Source organism: Thamnophis sirtalis, unplaced genomic scaffold (genome assembly GCF_051295495.1).
Source record: "Thamnophis sirtalis isolate CommonGarterSnake01/CBP01778 unplaced genomic scaffold, rThaSir2_p1.2 scaffold_3, whole genome shotgun sequence".
In the NCBI taxonomy this organism is placed as follows: Eukaryota; Metazoa; Chordata; class Lepidosauria; order Squamata; family Natricidae; genus Thamnophis; species Thamnophis sirtalis.
This window is the reverse complement of record NW_028261383.1, coordinates 176,059,679-176,079,163: the sequence shown is the minus strand read 5'-3', so window position 1 is coordinate 176,079,163 and position 19,485 is coordinate 176,059,679. Positions and strand designations below refer to the sequence as shown.

The window sequence follows — 19,485 nt, the reverse complement described above, 5'->3', positions numbered from 1 at the left end:
CAGAGTTGAGCTTTGCTGGCTGAGGAACTCTGGGAGTTGAAGTCCACAGGTCTTAAAGTTGCCAAGGTTGGAGACCACTGCCTTAGAGTTCCCTGTAGTTGACATTTTAGTATCCACTAAAAGGTTGGAGACAGGTATCTATCTTAATTAATTCTTAAGAAAACACAGATTCTCCATTTGTAAGTGGCTCCTACACTAGTCACAAAGATAAAAGATCTGATTCTTCAGGAGAAAGAAAGAAAAAATAGTTACAAGTGTGTTTCAGATCTTTCTTTAGTCAATGCCCATCGGAGGCCCTGAAAATGAATATGCAACTATGAAGAAGCTACTTTTCATCATTTAAAATTAGTGGGCCAGTACAATAATTGTGGAGTGAGATAATCCGACACTCTATTTTAAAACTATTATTAGTACTGTAATGAAGACCTGAAAAAGTTGAGTTTCTTACGAAACCTAGAAAGAGGTTAACTGGATTTTTAAATTATTAAAACAGAATAAAAAGTTAAAACATGACATGAATCATAGTTCAGTTTTGAGTTGAGTTGAGTTTATTGGTCTTGTATGCCGCCCACTCCCGAAGGACTCCGGGAGGCTTACAATAAACAAGGGAAGGGGATAAATAAACAAAACAACACTTTAAAATACACAACATTCACAGTTACCGTGGGGCTGGATATTTCACAAGCCCCCCGGCCTGCTGGAGCAGCCAGGACTTGGTGGCTTTGCGGAAGGCCGGGAGGGTCGTAAGGGTCCGGATCTCCATGGGGAGATCGTTCCAGAGGGCCGGAGCAGCAACAGAGAAGGCTCTCCCCTGGGGAGTCGCCAGCCGACATTGGCTGGCAGATGGGATCCGGAGGAGACCTAACCTGTGAGATCTGATCGGTCTATGGGAGGTAATTGGCAGGAGGCGGTCTCTCAGGTACCCAGGTCCAATGCCATGTAGGGCTTTATAGGTAACGACCAGCACCTTGAAGCGTGTCCGGAGACTAATGGGTAGCCAGTGCAGCTCGCGGAGGATAGGTGTGACGTGGGTGTACCTGGGTGCACCCACAATCGCTCGCGCGGCTGCGTTCTGGACTAACTGAAGTCTTCAAACACTCTTCAAGGGCAGCCCCATGTAGATATGTAATTCTTTTTAAAAAAATATTTGTAGTCATGAAGGCAATTTCATAAGTGTGTGTTAGTACCCCCTTTATTTGATGGAATATATCAGTATAATTTATATATCAAACAAATATGGGAAAGTGAAGGTAAGCCAAGTAACAATAAATGTATAGGTAAAATAAAAAATGTATTGCTTACAATCTTTGAGAGTTGTAATCCAACATCTGGTTTGGAAGAGGCATAAAGATATATTTAACAATAGATTCTATTTGCTGTTTTAATTTTGTTATGATGATTATGCTAAATAAAATCTCATCAGCTGCTAAATCTTATTGTATTTATCCGAAGAAACATTCAGGCTACCTAAATAAAGTCTAAGCTATATTTGGAAATGAAAAATTCCATGAACTGGCCTATCGGATAAAAATAAAATGAAAAAAGTAGGGTGAGAATAGAGGAAGCAACAGATTCTCACAGAAGACAAGTCATATTGTCCTGACAGTGTTATTATACAGAGTTTTAACGTAAGAGGGGAGGAAGGCGGTGAACCAGTTCTTCTTATTATTAGGAATTCTATCAGGCTCATAAATATTAATGGCTAAATATAACTATTCGTTGGTGAATACTGTATAACACTAATCCAGCCATATCTAAGGGCCTGGCCCAGGGGTGGGTTTCAAAAATTGTTCGAACCTACTCTGTGGGTGTGGCCTCCTTTGTGGGAGTGGCTTGCCGCCCCATGTGACTGGATGGGAGTGGCTTGCCACCTGTGTGACCGGATATGAAGATGCTGACGGACACTTGTCAGAACCACCTTAAATTACCCCACACGCAGCACTGGCATGCATAAGAATAGGATGTAAACTTGTTTTTTAAAAGGCATCTTTGGTTTGCGTTAAAACAACTTCAACACACGCAATGTTCTGATTGCACCACAAACGCAGTAGTCATCCTTACCTTTCACAGAGGCCCTGAGTTTTATAAATATGAGCATGATAGTGTAGAATAATCATATCCAAGGACCAGTGGTGGGTTTCAGAAAATTTTGGAAGCTCTTCTGTAGGTGTGGCCTGCTTTCCGGGTCCACTGGTGGAACCTCTTCTAACCGATTCGGTAGATTTGACGAACCGGTTCTACCGAATAGGTGCGAACTGGTAGGAACCCACCTCTGGTCTGGCCTTAAAGCCTCGGATTGTAATTGGATCCAATTCTTGTTTTTTTTTTTTAAAAAAAACTCCAACCTCATAGAGAATTAGCACTGATGGGGATTATGGATTGTCATCCAGGCAACACAGGTTTCTAACTATAACAGAGATAACAATTATTTATTTATCGCTATATTTGGTTGGATATTTTAGTGCAATCCAAATGTTTTCAAGTATTCCATATTTATGGAATATTGCATTCCAGGGCTCATTCATAGGTTTTGATTGCCTATATAGGAATATACCCGGTATGCACTATGATCGTATATTACAAGGAAATTTAATGGTAGTGGGCAAAGCATCTTTCAACAAAGCTTGCGTGCCTTTATTTATCTTCTCACTCAGAATCTCTTATTAAGCCCCTCAAACTTCAACATTTCTGATTAATCAGTTTGCAAGTAATTAACTAAAGACCTTTTTCCTGCTATTGAACTAACATGCTAACCACTCATTCTCTTGAGTTGTCGCAAACTCAAGAATGAGTTTGCGAATGAGAGCCGAGGTGGCGCAGTGGTTAAATGCAGCACTGCAGGCTACTTCAGCTGACTGCTAGTTCTGCAGTTCGGCGGTTCAAATCTCACCGGCTCAGGGTTGACTCAGCCTTCCATCCTTCCGAGGTGGGTAAAATGAGGACCCGGATTGTTGTTGGGGGCGATATGCTGACTCTGTAAACCGCTTAGAGAGGGCTGAAAGCCCTATGAAGCGGTATATAAGTCTAAAAAAAAATAGGCCATTTCCACAGCTAGTAGCTTTATGGCCTCTGTTTCGAGTAATTGCTGAATGGTGTTCTTTGAATAGGTGAGTGGGCCATAATAGGTGAGTGTATTTGTCTAGCTTTGCAGCCAAAGTATCCAAGGCCATCTGTAGGGGAGGTTTTTAAAAAAGTCAAGATAATAGGCACATGAGTGATCTGCCTTGAACCTTTTTTTGCAAATAGAAGCTTCCAGGGTCCCATTAGGCATCTCACGTCTATGGAGATCCTCAGTCATTCAGGTCATAGCTAAGGTGCTTTTTCAAGAGACAACTGGACTTTCTGGGAGGGGGGGTTTGAAGGTGTTTCACTTCTCATCCAAGAAGCTTCTTCAGCTCTGACTGGATGGTGGGGAACGGAAGGATTTATATTCCTTGCAGATAGCTGGTCGTTTGCATCCTTTTAGAAAGTCCTTGAGGCCACCTGGAGGTTTATTTGCGTCCTTGGGGGTCACCTGAGTGGTGCAAATGGATGTTGAGCCTTCTTGGAACAGTTGAAACAACTGTGTTGTACACTAGAGATAGATGTCATATCCCTCCCTCTCGGTTGGGAGAGGGCTGTTCAATTTTGACATAGATGGGCTCTTTGACCCCCTCTTTCAAACCAGAGTCCTCTCTGTCCAAAATGTGGACTTCGAAAGGGTGGCCTTTGTTTTTAAAATACAGATGGACTGCTGAATCTTGTCCTGATGAGTTTTTTCTCCTATGTTTGGCTCCTTGTTGCCCTCGCCCCTCCTAATGATCCCTCTTAAGAGAGGAAGAGGAAGAGAGACAATAGCCCTTCTGTGGCTGCTGATGAGGAAACAGCTGATACAGGAACAGTGGCTTCCCCCCATGACTTCTCTTTTGTGGGCAAAGAGGAGCCTGTGTTTATGGGCCATGACAGCCATCTTTCTGTCTTCACTGTTCCTGGATTTTTCTACATTGCTATTTCTGCCCTCTTCCCATGTGCAATTTGGGCAGATCCCCAGTTCCAATCACAGGAAACCAATGGGAAAACACCAAGGGAGGCCCAGAGCCAAATGCTTCCAAGATGTTCAGTTAGCTGGTTCCTGTGGAGAACTGGAAGCCATTGGCTGCTGGGAATGGTGGCACAATGGTTAAATGCAGCACTGCAGGCTACTTCAGCTGACTGGAGTTCTGCAGTTCGGCTGTTCAAATCTCACCGGCTCAAGGTTGACTCAGCCTTCCATCTTTCCGAGGTGGGTGAAATGAGGACCCAGACTGTGGGGGGGGGGGCAATATGCTGACTCTGTAAACCGCTTAGAGAGGGCTGAAAGCCCTATGAAGCGGTAGATAAGTCTAACTGCTATTGCTATTGCTATTGCTATTCTTTTGTCCACTGTAAATTTCTTGAATTGTTGGGTATTGCAAAGAGGAAAAGTGGCCTGTTGCAATTTAGTGGAAACTTATTCGGGATACTATTAAAGCTGGCTTGGGTAGAGCAGTATTGAAGGTGTTGGAAGCTTCTGAATAAAAGGTGGGATGTCCCTCTTATAAATAACTTTGGAGCTCTGCCTGGATGGAAAGATGATGGAAAGATGATATCAAAACTACAGAGGGCACAGAAGGAAATTAGAAAATATACTGCTAGAAGACAGGGCAAACTCTGAGAGAAAGGGTGGCAGCGGATGTTGGCTGCCTAGCCAGAGGGGTGTTTATGCTTATATGACTCTCCCATGAGAAGACAACTAACTACCCTTTTAATATACAGGATGATAAAGTATTATCAGTGTTTATACAACTTAAACCTGAGCTGAAATAGCTGTCAGGGTTCCAAATAAGACCCAAAATTAAATCAGAGTCCAAGGCAAAGTATTGCTCTAAGTTCCAATTTATTAAGAGAGACATGTTGGCACATCTGTGAAAACCTAAATCTGAAAGCTTTCCGGTTTTCCCCACCCAGTTGAGAGTTCATGATCTTGCCCCCACACCCACAAGTCCATCACCTGGTCCAATCTTCCACTGCCACACTGGCAGTTCCACCCACCCAGTTCCGGTTCAGGCTCAGCGGTGTAGAAACAAAAGGTGACCTTGGCTTCTAGAACGGAATCTTATTTTGACATCAACACATTCTACTCCTTACTATTCCCCCTCCCAATTCCCCACTAATGAAACAGCATAGTAGAATAGGATATTAGTGTGGCAGGCCAAAGATCCCAAAAGGAATTGGCTGAAGACCTGACAATAGTATTAGCTGAAAGAGGCGTGTACTACAGTGATGCAAAATGATTTGGAATGCAAATACTCAGCATCTTCCTGCCATTCAAGTGAGTGGCTCCTTTAAGAGTTGCGTGAACTTTAGTAAGTGCACAAAATAAGCGGGTAGGAGAGCTGGGAGAAAGCTCTCCCATTGCTCAACGTAGTAGTCTTGGGCTTGAAAGTAGTATTGCTCTTTTTTTAAAAAAAAATGGAAATATAGATTCCACCCCCCTCTCCAGTCACAATGCTGTGCATACAATTTATAAATTTATATCCAAAAGGCTGCAAAGCCTACTGACTTTAATCAAAGATGCAAGTTCAGCATTGCAAAACCCAGCTCGCTTTTTAGAGTACCAGGAGAAATAGTTACTACCAGTGTCCAGAAGCTGAGCTGCTAAGCCTTTCCCCATTGCCATTTCAATGCCACTAAAAACCCCGTTTGCTCACTAGGTTAAATATGAAAGGCAAACTGGAGGAGGAGGAGGAGGAGGAGGAGGAGGAAGAGGAGATGAATTAGATAAGGCCTCAGCTCTGTACCTTGTCTTTGGCTTCGACTTTTCTCTTTTTTCCTCTTGGGCACAATATTTTTTCCTTTCAAAAGGAGATGTGCTAAATTCTCCCTGTGACATGCTCTTTCCATACCTAACCATCTTATGGCTTTACTCTATGACTTGTTGGCAGCAGTGAATCATTGGAATAAGATTTTGTTGTTGTTGTTGTTCAGGCTGCATCTGCTACATTGGTAGAAGTTCACTTCCTGATTAATCCTGAAAAGTCACGATTTCCTATTCCTCAATATTGGGATAGTTCCCACCTTCTGGAGGGCTCCCTATTCCTCAGTCCCAGCTTAAGTTACCAGAATATTGCACTTTTTAATATCTTCATCCCTTTATCAGATGGATCTGTAGATGGCACCACTTGAAGCTCATTCCTTATTAGAGCCGAGGTGGCGCAGTGGTTAGAGTGCAGTACTGCAGGCTACTTCAGCTGACTGCTAGTTCGGCAGTTCGGCTGTTCAAATCTCACCGGCTCAGGGTTGACTCAGCCTTCCATCCTTCCGAGGTGGGTAAAATGAGGACCCGGATTGTTGTTGGGGGCAATATGCTGACTCTGTAAACCGCTTAAAAAGAGCCGAGGTGGCGCAGTGGTTAAATGCAGCACTGCAGGCTACTTCAGCTGACTGCAGTTCTGCAGTTCGGCTGTTCAAATCTCACCAGCTCAGGGTTGACTCAGCCTTCCGTCCTTCCGAGGTGGGTAAAATGAGGACCCGGATTGTTGTTGGGGGCAATATGCTGACTCTGTAAACCGCTTAGAGAGGGCTGAAAGCCCTAGGAAGCGGTATATAAGTCTAATTGCTATTGCTATTGCTAAATCAAGTAAGTAATTCCAAATATATTAAAGATATTAAAGTTATAATGCTGTATAGCAGTGGTTCCCAAACTTGGCAACTTGGAGAATTCTGGGAGTTGAAGTCCACAAGTCTTAAAGTTGCCAAGTTTGGGAACCACTGCTGTATAGTAATGGAATTATAAATAGTTATAAAACAATTTCAGCTTGGCCACCATCATAGTAACAATTAGTGATGGTATTGTGAAGCCTGCAAGATGACTGAATGGCAACACATTGTTACAAGTTCCACTCCCTTCTTCTTGATGAAGCATCTCATTGAATTTTATTGAATCCTTTTTTTGACCATATTTTTGAACTTACACACACTTTTCAAAACGCTCAATGTTCCTATTTCTTTATACTCCAAGCTTAATCTGCCTGTTCCTCCGGAGAGCACCTTGAATCTTCCAGCACCTCCTCAAATCCCTCTATAAATCCACTCTTATATTATAATCTTCAGGGGTCTTTTCAGAAATATTCCCTTTCATATTCCTGAAGTTCAGGGTCAGGTCACATTTAAATCTCTAGTACAGAAATGAAATTTTGGGAATGTGTTGTTCTTCCTTCCGTCAACAAGTGGCACTCTTTAATTAAATTTCAACATTAAGCCATTCCCCCCCCCCCAATTTTCCATGATGTAAAGATAATGTTAATTTTTGAATAAATAATTCCAGCGTTTCAAAATGCCTTTCCAGTAAAACTCCTGTCCAGTTTAAAAGTCCAATTTTCTGTATTTTTAGCCATTAGGAAAGCAAATGATACAGTAAAATGAAGAAAAACTTGTCTAAATCTATATTGATGAAAGTAAACTATAGGGCTGTGCAGCACTACAAAAATAGTCCAGAAAAAAAAAAGTACTTTGGGCACAAATGACATCTGCATCTGACTCTTTAAAGAACAGTCTCTTTGGCAGGATTGTCCACTGCTCATTAAAAGTGGCAGACAGGTGCTAGATTCATCTCATGGTAGACCCCAAACTATATTTTCAAAATTGAATCTGAAGTTACCCTGTAATCTGCAGGATACAGCACAAACTCTGCAGCAGAAGCATTTCTAAAAACATAAGTAGCAGATTTATATTTTAAACATTTTGATGAAGCCGATTTTATCTCTGGGTCATAGGTTGCCCTAAAATATAGATGAAAGTAAGACGTTTATTTTTTTCCGTTCATGGTTAAACTAAACTTCGATCCACACGTGTTTGCTGAAACAAAATGCAGCACTGCAGGCTACTTCAGCTGACTGCAGTTCTGCAGTTCGGCTGTTCAAATCTCACTGGCTCAGGGTTGACTCATCCTTCCATCCTTCCGAGGTGGGTGAAATGAGGACCCGGATTGTTGTTGGGGGCGATATGCTGACTCTGTAAACCGCTTAGAGAGGGCTGAAAGTCCTATGAAGAGGTATATAAATCTAACTGCTATTGCTATCTATCTATCTATCTATCTATCTATCTATCTATCTATCTATCTATCTATCTATCTATCTATCTATCTATCTATCTATCTATCTATCTATCTATCTATCTATAGCCAAGGTGGCGCAGTGGTTAGGGTGCAGTACTGCAGGCCACTTCAGCTGACTGTTATCTGCAGTTCAGCTGTTCTAATCTCACCGGCTCAAGGTTGACTCAGCCTTCCATCCTTCCGAGGTGGGTAAAATGAGGACCCAGACTGTTGTTGGGGGCAATATGCTGACTCTGTAAACCGCTTAGAGAGGGCTGAAAGCCCTATGAAGCGGTATATAAGTCTAACTGCCATTGCTATTGCTAAACCCGGTATTGGCTTCCAGAAAATCCAGGTAGGATGGAAGCATTGTGGGCAGCTTAAAATTCTTGGAACAGAAGTAGGATACAGTAGAAATATTTGCAGTGCAAAAAAAAGCTCTCTCTCAGTTGATCAACGTGGCTAATGAGACCACACTAATTTGGCAAACTTAGGAAAAGTGTGTTTAAAAACAAGAGCTTGATCTATGACAGTGTTTCTCGACCTTAGCGACTTTAAGTCCTGTGGACTTCAACTCCCAGAATCCCCCAGCCAGCTTTGCTGGCTGGGGGATTCTGGGAGTTGAAGTCCACAGGACTTAAAGTCGCCAAGGCTGAGAAACACTGATCTATGATGAAGGGATGGCAGGGTTTATTTTGTGTGCAGGAAAAGCGCCATCTGGTGGTTGCAACAGATTCAAGGACCATGTTGAGATGATGTCTTTTCCAGGTACATTGAAGTCCCTGCAGAGATGAAGTCCTTGGGGCTTCTTTGGGGGGGTCAACAGCTGAGTGATTCAATGTCCAGATGCAAGTGAACCAGACAGAACTTTATATACTTTAGCCTGGTGAAGGGAAGTTGCTCTCTTCCCTTTTGCACGGGACTGTTTGTTCCCAAATTCTGGAATGCATTGAGAATTGCTGTCAGCCTTCAGTCTTTCCACTTTTGGGGAAGAGAGTCAAGGAATTAACAGCCACAGATAAGAGTTCAGCAACCGAGAACCTCACATTTAAGTTTTATAGTATAAATCTTACAAGATTATATTCTGTTCAACGTGACGTAATCATGAAAAAACACTCTAGAACTTATAAGAACAGTTAAAGTCTGTAGCGTAGGAAGTGCATTTTTAAAATAAGTCCGGGATCCTCAAGTTTTTTTTTTATTAATGGGCCATTAATAAATGTTTGTTTGTTTGTTTGTCTGTCTGTCTGTCTGTCTGTCTGTCTGTCTGTCTGTCTGTCTGTCTGTCTATCTATCTATCTATCTATCTATCTATCTATCTATCTATCTATCTATCTATCATCTATCTATCTCTATCTATCTATCTATCTATCTCTATCTATCTATCTATCTATCTATCTCTATCTATCTATCTATCATCTATCTATCTATCTATCTATCTATCTATCTATCTATCATCTATCTATCTATGTATCTATCATCTATCTATCTATCATCTATCTATCTATCATCTATCTATCTATCTATCTATCTATCTATCTATCTATCTATCATCTATCTATCTATCTCTATCTATCTATCTCTATCTATCTATCTATCTATCTATCTATCTATCTATCATCTATCTATCTATCTATCTATCTATCATCTATCTATCTCTATCTATCTATCATCTATCTATATCTATCTATCTATCTATCTATCTATCTATCATCTATCTATCTATCTATCTATCTATCTATCTATCATCTATCTATCTATCTATCTATCTATCTATCATCTATCTATTATCTATCTATCTATCTATCTATCTATCTATCTATCTATCTATCATCTATCTATCTATCTATCTATCTATCTATCAATCATCTATCTATCTATCTATCTATCATCTATCTATCTATCTATCTATCTATCTATCTATCTATCTATCATCTATCTATCTCTATCTATCTATCATCTATCTATATCTATCTATCTATCTATCTATCTATCTATCTATCTATCTATCTATCATCTATCTATCTATCTATCTATCTATCAATCATCTATCTATCTATCTATCTATCTATCTATCTATCTATCATCTATCTATTATCTATCTATCTATCTATCTATCTATCTATCTATCTATCTATCTATCATCTATCTATCTATCTATCTATCTATCTATCTATCTATCTATCTATCTATCTATCTATCTATTTATTTGTCTTGTATGCCGCCCACTCCCGGAGGACTCCGGGCGGCTCACAAAAGACAAGGGAAAGGGGGGAACGAGACAAAGACAACATATTAAAACAAAACCAACATTCACAATTTCCGTGGAGGTAAATGCTTCTCAGCCCCCCCCCCCCCCCCCCCAGCCTGCTGGAACAGCCAGGACTTGGTGGCTTTGCGGAAGGCCGGGAGGGTCGTAAGGGTCCGGATCTCAACAGGGAGCTCGTTCCAGAGGGCCGGAGCTGCAACAGAGAAGGCTCTCCCCCGGGGGAGTCGCCGACATTGGCTGGCAGATGGAATCCGGAGGAGACCCAACCTGGGCGATCTAATTGGTCTGAGAGAGGTACAGAGTTGTAGAAAATATGAGTAGCTGAAAGGTGACTATGGGATTGTAGGAATTTTCTGATCTTGGCTTTCCATTTGCCGGGTTTCATTAAGTGAGGTTTGTTGGTTCATTATGGGATGGAGTGTAGCTTCTCCAAAAGGGCTGAAGGCAGGTAATAAAACCTCTGCAGATTAGTATTTAATAAATTAGTATTTAATAAATTTATAGGCCGCCCAATCCCGAAGGACTCCGGGCGGCTTACAGAAAATACATTTTTTTAAAAAAAATAAAGAATTAAAAAATAGAGAAAGAAACAGATTAAAAAGAACCACGTCATGCACCCAGTCTAATCGGGGCTGGACCTCAGTCGTGAGGTCAACAGCCAGGGGCCTGCCGGAATAGCCAGGTCTTAATAGCCTTTCGGAAGGCCGCAAGAGCGGGAAGGGTCCGGATCTCTGGGGGTAGTTTGTTCCACAGGGTCGGAGCGGCTACAGAGAAGGCCCTCCCCCGGGGAGCCGCCAGCCGACATTGTCTGGTTGACGGCACCGGGAGAAGGCCCACCCTGTGCGATCTTATCGGCCGTTGGGAGGTATGCGGCAGAAGACGGTCTCGCAGATGAAAAACCAAGCGCAGAGAATCCAAAATATGTGTAAATAAAACCAGCAAGAGTATTCAGAGGCAGACGCTTAAGGTCCAAGCAGATAAATAAAATCTATCCAGGGAACTAAAAACAGGAAGTTCTCCACTGAGAAGCATTTATTCAGTAACCGTTTGAAGTCACAGTGAAAAAACGTACTTCAATTGGTCCTCACACTTAGGACGGTTGCAGCATCCCCAAGGTCCCACGTTCCAAATTCAGGTGGCTTGAAAAATGGCAAGTATTTGCAATTGAGTCCTGAGGTCATGTGATCACTATTTGCAACCTTCCCAGATGACTTTTAACAAGGCAAGTCAACGGGGGGATGCTGGTGTTGCTTGATGAGCACATTATTCACTTAACTCAGTGTTTCTTAACGTTAGCAGCTTTAAGATGGGTGGACTTCAACTCCCAGAATTCCACAGCCAGCAAAGCTGGCTGTGGAATTCTGGGAGTTGAAGTCCACCCATCTTAAAGCTGCTAAGGTTAAGAAACATGGACTTAACTACCGTGAATCACTTAAGCATGGCAAAAAAAACATTGTAAAATCATGCATGACTCACTTAACCGGCTCGCTTAGCAACAAAAATTCTGGACCCAGTCGTGGCCATTAGTTGTAGCTGTATTTATAGCTGACAGAATGCCTAAAAATCTAGGCACTTGGTCCTCATGGTGGGGGGAGAAATAGAAAAAAGATATATGTAGAAAACAGGCTGAAAAAACAGATCAAAAGCAGAGGTAACCCTGGCTTGCTAGCTCTGCTCCCTCTAGTGGTCAATAAGTTTTTTTTTATTTTTTTTATAACAATATACGTTTATTTCCATTTCATTCCATACAGTCACATGTATACTGTGCATAACTGGGGCATATAACATTGAATAATAAACACAGCCCTCGCTTTTATAGACAATACCCCCCCAAATAGACAATACCCCTCCAAATACAAACCCAATATACCACCTTGACCCACCATACACCCTCTTTCACCCCCCTCCTTTCATTCTTCCTTCCAACTTTCCCCTCTACTTCCTACTTCCCCTCCCCCTCTATCGCTCCTCTCTCCCAATACATTCCCTCCGTTCCTTCTCCTCCTACCTCCAATCCTCCCTCCCACCCTCTCTACCCCTCTTTCTTCTTTCACTCTACTCCTCCCTTCGGTGTATTTCTATTGTCTATCAATATGTTCAGCTTGTCCTATTTTTACACTAACGTTAAAAAGTCACAGTATACAAGTGCAATCATGTGCTTTAAGAACTTACACATATTATATTTCCCCCCTCCCCCTCCCCCTAAAACCCCACCTCCCTTCCCTCCGCCCGACTTCCCAGAGCCCGTACACGGTATAACTTTTTAACAAACACAGTCTAAATTATCTTAAAACAAAGCAGAAAAAAAAAGAGAAGGTCAATAGGATCTCTACGTTGAACTCAGCTTCTTACTGTTACCCAAACTTTAAACAGTTTAAGTTATTGCTAATCTTAAGCATAGACTATCTGGAGTTTCTTAGTCCCATATTTGCTTTGTGTATAATCAATAATCAATGTGGTCAATAAGTTAAGAGGCACAATGTACACATTGCTTCTGCAGATGGATTTGAACAGATAAATACAGGGGTGTCAAACTCAATTTCACTGAGGGCTGCATCAGGATTGTGTTTGACCTTCGGGGGACCTGGATGGGCATGGTCAGCTCGATTGTCACGGGATACATTCAGCCCTCCTGAGCTCCATTCTCGGGTGTGATGGTCCTTCTCTTCACTTCTTCTTGCTTGGATCTTGACTGAATCGACAGCAAAATCACAATTACACCAAACGAAAAACTCTTCGACTCCCTTCCCCAAAGTGAAAAGATTGAAGGCTGACTGCAATGCTCAAAGGGCTGCATTCCGGAATTTGGGAACAAACACAGCGGATCTTATCTGCTAAGCTGGATGTCCAGTCCCCTTCAAACATGAGAGGTGAGGGCTGAAGCCAATCAGGCCTTTATATAGTAAAATCTTAAATTGTGCCTAGAAAAGAAATAGCAATCGGTATAGGTCTTTTAATACAGTCAAAATGAGCTCCTGCTTGCATGCTTTGGTGTTATATAGCAATAGCAGTTAGACTTATATACCGCTTCATAGGGCTGAAAGCCCTCTCTAAGCGGTTTACAGAGTCAGCATATTGCCCCCAACAACAATCCGGGTCCTCATTTTACCCACCTCGGAAGGATGGAAGGCTGAGTCAACCTTGAGCCGGTGAGATTTGAACCGCCGAACTGCAGAACTAGCAGTCAGCTGAAGTAGCCTGCAGTGCTGCACTCTAACCACTGCACCACCTCGGCTCTGTACATATACCCCTCGGTACATATATTTTGTACCTACTGAGCAGTGGTGGGATTCAAATAATTTAACAGCCGGTTCTCTGTCCCTAATGACCAGCTGGGTAGGTGGGGCTCGGTGGTCATGTGACTGGGTGGGCTTGGCCAACTCAAGGTCACTCAGGTTGATGGGCGCTTCGCCTTAGCTGTGACAATGTAATAAGGGTTAACCGGAGAGGCAGTTTCTGTAAGCAAGGCAATAAAGATTAGGCTAGAAACAACACCAGAATGTTTCCTTCCTGCCTTCCTTACAGGATTAGCCCTGCAAAATGGGAAAAAACAAAATAAGATTTCTTCCAACAACCGTTCTCTGAACTACTTAGAAAGTTGCCAACCGGTTCTCCCGAATAGGTGCGAACTGGCTGAATCCCACCACTGCTACGGAGACTGCAAAGCAAATTCCACCTAAAGTGGCCTCTAGGTGTCAAGTCAAAATGTGTCCGATGCCTGTGACAGTAGGAGCTAGAAATAGCTACAGTTGCTATTTTAAAACTTATTTCAGAATTTGCTTACCAAGTTTTAGTGCCTATTATTCCAAAGCTATTTCTCTACCACCGCTAACCATTCCATCTACAAGAAAAGATTTCAGACACCTGGAAAGATGTAATATGTGCAAGTCAAATGCTAAAACGTTGCCTCCTTACAAAAAGATTGAAAATCAGAAGTTTGCTGGCAATAAATTGAAGGCTTGTCATTAAAATTTGAACGCAAACTTGCCAATATCCGGAGTACACCAGATGCTTGATTTGAAGGATGCCAGGACTACACTTACAGCTGGAAACACAAGTCATTGATGGCACAGGGCTGGGCTGTGGACAGTCGTTGGAGCACCAGCCAATCCACAGCAGGCACCCCATTTTACAGAGCTGACCCCTAGCTCCCCATCCTAAGAAACACATCAAAGCTATGCTACCCACTGAGAGGTGGTTGGGCTATCCAATTCCATAGCCCTGAATATCATAATGTGTTATTAACTGGCTTTATGATTTAATTGGTTGGATTTGTGTATCACATTAAGCCATTACGTAGTTTGTTTATTTTTTTATTATTATTAAAAAAAATTATTTTGTTACATAAACAACACATGCCCACACCAGTGGGGAAAAAAAAATCAAAACACAAAAAAGACAAAAAACAGAAAACAAGGCAGGGGGGAAAAAAGAGAAAAAAACAAAACAAAACAAAACAAAAAAAAGAACACAGGTATATATTATAAAAAAGTATATCAGCTGGTTACAACATGTTTTGGTGCATCTCTTCCATCAATTCATATTAATTCAAATATCTTAACTCAAATGTTTACCATATTGACATCATCATACCTCCACTTTTAGTTGACTACAGTTGTTTAAACGTCCTTCATCCTTAACTATGCCAAAAATTTAATCCATAACCACATGCTAGCATTTCATTTACTTGTTTATAAAATCCTCCATTAACATCAAATCCTCATCCTGTTTTAGCTAAACATCCATAATATTTAATACCAAAAATTCCATCCTCCATGTTTATTATAGTTTATTATCATTCTCCTTTCTTTATGTAATTATATCGTATATCGTAACATTTTCCCCCTATTAGTTAACATTTAACTGTATATAGTTTTATTTTATTTTCTAATAGTGATAATTATTGTGATTAATAACCTTTGTATATGGTCCAAAGTTTGTTTGTTTAATTTTTGACTTGGCATATGGTATGAATTATGGCTCTGCAAAGCATGGTTTGTAATATTTGAACCTAGACAATTGTGGTTTATTTTACACCCACAGTTAAGCAGAACATGCTTTATTGTATTGTGTGAATCTTGGCCAGATGCGATCTTAAGTAAGCATTTTTTTCCAACTCTATCAGGACTGAACACGCAAGGCAGGACTAACCACTGAGCTACGCTCCTTTTAATGGATTGGTTTCAGTTTTTATCATAATGATACAGACTGGCAAATTATCTCCCGAGTGCATTAATCTACTTGTGCCAGGAGAACCAAGTGCCTGTTTGGGAAACGAAGACAGGGCAACTCTGTTACAAAGAAGGAACCATAAAAGACCACAACAACAGGTATTTAAAACTTTGTTTTAAAGATCCAGTTTATTGTTAACCACTTCGCCACCTCGGCGCCAACAGAAGACGAGATAATAATTTTAAAAAATGCTAGACTGTGCAGAGATGAACAGATTGACTTTGAAAATAAAGGATAAAGAGGAATCGGTGTACTTCAAGACATGGGGAAGATTTTATGAATGGTTAGGGAAAGATATACAGAAAAGAAAGTAAGGGAAAGATAATGGAACCCAGACGATACCCCATTAAGTAGAAAGGGGGGGGGAAAGAGGGGGGAAAATAGGGAAGAAAATAATAATATATGCATATATTCAGAAGTAAGATACAAAGGGGAAAAAACCCCAATCAAGATAGATTTGAGAAGGAAAGGGAACAAGAAATGATATTTAATCATTTTGGGGTCTGCGGAAATACCACCCCAAGAAAATAGAAATTAAGAGCTGGAAGAGACATCTATAAAAATAAAAATAAAAGAAAGGAAGAGAGGAGGAGAGGAGAGGAAGAGGAGGGAAGGAAGATAGAGGTGAGGAAGAGGAAGATGGTAGAGAGAAGGAGAGAAGGTAGGAAGGGGAAGGAAAAGAGAGGAGTAGGGGAGAGGTAAGGGAAAAAAGAAAGGGAAAGGAAAGAGGAAGGAAGGAAGTAGAGAAGGGAGGGAGGGAGAAAAGAAGGGGAAAAGAAGGTGGTGTCAAAAGAGGTGAGGGATGGTAAACAAAGCAACCCAAACAGTATACTATAACCCTGTAAATGGAATGACAAATGTAAAAAAGAATAATAACCATGTGGATGTAATAATTGTATATAGAACACACACAAAAAAACTTTTTTAAAATAATGGAATGGCAGGTGAGGGGAGCCGTGGAGGAAGAGGAGGGGTCCAGAGACCATGAGAAAGAACTGGTGGGGAGGGAAGGCCTGGCTTGGGAGGGAGAGAAACTGTTATGTCCCAACCAACCAGGGATCCCTGATCCTACTCAAAGAAGCCACGATGTGGAGGCGGAAGGCTGCTTGAGGTTTGTAAAAAAAACCTTCACTTGGTTAGGAGGCAGTTCTAGTGGCCTAACATGAAGAAACACATTGAAAGCTATGTGGCAAGCTACCCAACGTGCATCTCCATGAAACGCTGACCAGGGAAGACTCCTGGGCTTCATGCAGTTGGTGGCCAACCCTAGCTGGGAAGAGATTGCCGTGGACTTTGTTGAGGAATTCTCTGAGAGCACCAGGAATGCTGTGATTTGGACAGCGGTCAGCCTGTTTTTGAAGGAGCCAAGGTGCCGAGGTGGCGCAGTGGTTAGGTGTGCAGTACTGCAGGCTACTTCAGCTGACTGCAGTTCTGCAGTTCGGCAGTTCAAATCTCACCGGCTCAAGGGTTGACTCAGCCTTCCATCCTTCCGAGGGGGGTAAAATGAGGACCCGGATTGTTGTTGGGGTCGATATGCTGACTCTGTAAACAGCTTAGAGAGGGCTGAAAGCCCCATGAAGCGGTATATAAGTCTAACTGCTATTGCTATTGAAGCAAATGCACTCCGTCGCGTGTCCAAAACTTCCTTTGGCCTGGAGGTCTGGCCAAGATGTTTGTGTAGTATGTTTATCAGCTGCATGGAGTTCTAAAATGCACCCTTTTAGACCCGGGGGTGGGTGGGGATGGGGACAGTTCACAGGGAAGTTCTGGCGGGAATTCACTCAGCGAATAGGTTCTTCCAAAGGGCTTAGCTCAGGGTTCCATCCAGGGACGGAGGGAGGAGGAGAGAACTAATGGAATACGTTGAAAGAGAACCACCTTGAAGAACAATATGAAATTAAAAAAAAATTGGACTCAAGACGTTTTAAGGGGAGACTACAATACTTGTTGCGGTGGAAAGATTATCTCTCAGCCGAGGCTGGGTGGGTTGAGAGGCTGCCCGTAATGTCAGCAGAAGAACTTGTCAGAAGGCTCCATGCTAGATGGTGCACCACCTCTACTTCATACCACTCCGGTGTGACCCTTGCCTTGGATAGAGGAATGGCAATGAGAGCCGAGGTGGCGCAGTGGTTAGGGTGCAGTACTGCAGGCCACTTCAGCTGGCTGTTATCTGCAGTTCGGCGGTTCTAATCTCAACGGCTCAAGGTTGACTCAGCCTTCCATCCTTCCGAGGTGGGTGAAATGAGGACCCGGATTGTTGTTGGGGGTGATATGCTGACTCTGTAAATCGCTTAGAGAGGGCTGAAAGCCCTATGAAGCGGTAGATAAGTCCAACTGCTATTGCTATCTATCTATCTATCTATCTATCTATCTATCTATCTATCTATCTATCTATCTATCTATCTATCTATCTATCTCTATATCTCTGTCTGTGTGTCCATCCATCCATCCATATCTCTTATCTATCTATCTAGAGCCGAGGTGGCGCAGTGGTTAGGGTGCAGTACTGCAGGCCACTTCAGTTGACTGCAGTTCTGCAGTTCGGCTGTTCAAATCTCACCGGCTCAGGGTTGACTCAGCCTTCCATCCTTCCGAGGTGGGTGAAATGAGGACCCGGATTGTTGTTGGGGGCGATATGCTGACTCTGTAAACCGCTTAGAGAGGGCTGAAAGCCCTATGAAGCGGTATATAAGTCTAACTGCTATTGCTATGAGGTGTCTCCCTAGGGATGTGCCCAACATCTGTTGTAATTCCTGAGAGGCATTGGTGCCAGAGAGGAGGATTGATCTCTCGGAGTTTGCCATACTTTAAAATCAAGCAAAAGCCAGTGAAATAAGGGAAATCCAAGCCACCTGTAAGTGGTCACTTCTGCACACATCCTGTTTGGACAGAGAACCCATCCTCCCTGCACTAGCCGGTCTCCCCAACCCCCAATACAACAGGAAGAGCAGGAAGCCGAGAGAGCCGGCTGCTTCCGTCAGACGGGCCAGGTGCTTCCTGCCATTGGATCCAGAGGGCAGCCCTCGCAGGCCCCCAGATTCTCTCTCTCTCTCTCTTTCTGTGTGCTGCTCGTGCACGCGTGGTGCCAGGCAGGCACAATGCCGTGTGCCTGGGGGGGCCATGTGCAGAGGTGGGTGCTGCTTCTAGGTGAGAGCATGGGATACACCAAGGATACACCAAGGAGAAACTACGGTGCATCTGTGGGAAACGCCATTAGGGGCAGGGCCAGGATTTGGGGCTGCGTTGCGTGGTGCTCAGCTTTTGCAGACTCTACAAATTTGGTTTGCCTTGGGAGGGTCACCCAAATCATAGCCACAGTACGGTTAGAAAGCCAACCCCCCCCAAAAAACAGACCGTGTTCCAATAAGCTCCCAGCCAAAGGTTTAACGAGTCTGATTGTTTACTTCTGCTAAAATGATCTCTTGCCCTCCCAACAATAAAAGGAGAACAAAAATCCATTTAAAAAACATATTTGTTGTTACAGCGTAAGCTATTGGGGAGGGAACCTCCTCTGCCTCACCTCTCTGATTCATCCAAGGGGATCCACGCTAGGGACTCCAATTATTATTAGCAGAAATGTCCAGGGCTGGAAACGCTTGCTGTAGCACTGAGTTTTTCACCCAGTGGCCCCAGAAGACAGGGGCTTCTGGTGCTGCCTTAGGCGTGAAATCTGGTTGGGTGTCCTTGGGCCAGTCCCTCTCCTTCAGCCTAACCCAGAGGTGGGTTCCTACCAGTTCGCACCAGTTCGGTAGAACCGGTTCGTCAAATCTACCGAACCGGTTAGAAGAGGCTCCACCAGTGGACCCGGAAAGCAGGCCACACCTACAGAAGAGGTTCCAAACATTTTTTGAAACCCACCCACCACTGCCACACACACACACACACACACACA

General features: G+C 42.7%; 1 protein-coding gene across 1 annotated transcript in view; it reads left to right on the top strand.

Annotated features, from left to right (window-relative positions):
* Nucleotides 1-15,616: 15,616 nt before the first annotated feature.
* The window catches only part of LYL1 (LYL1 basic helix-loop-helix family member), a 236,762-nt gene continuing 232,893 nt past the window's right edge, over nt 15,617-19,485 (top strand). The window contains exon 1 of the mRNA XM_087711038.1: nt 15,617-15,691. The gene's annotated coding sequence lies outside the window, so the exon portion shown is untranslated. The remainder of the gene's footprint in view (nt 15,692-19,485) is intronic.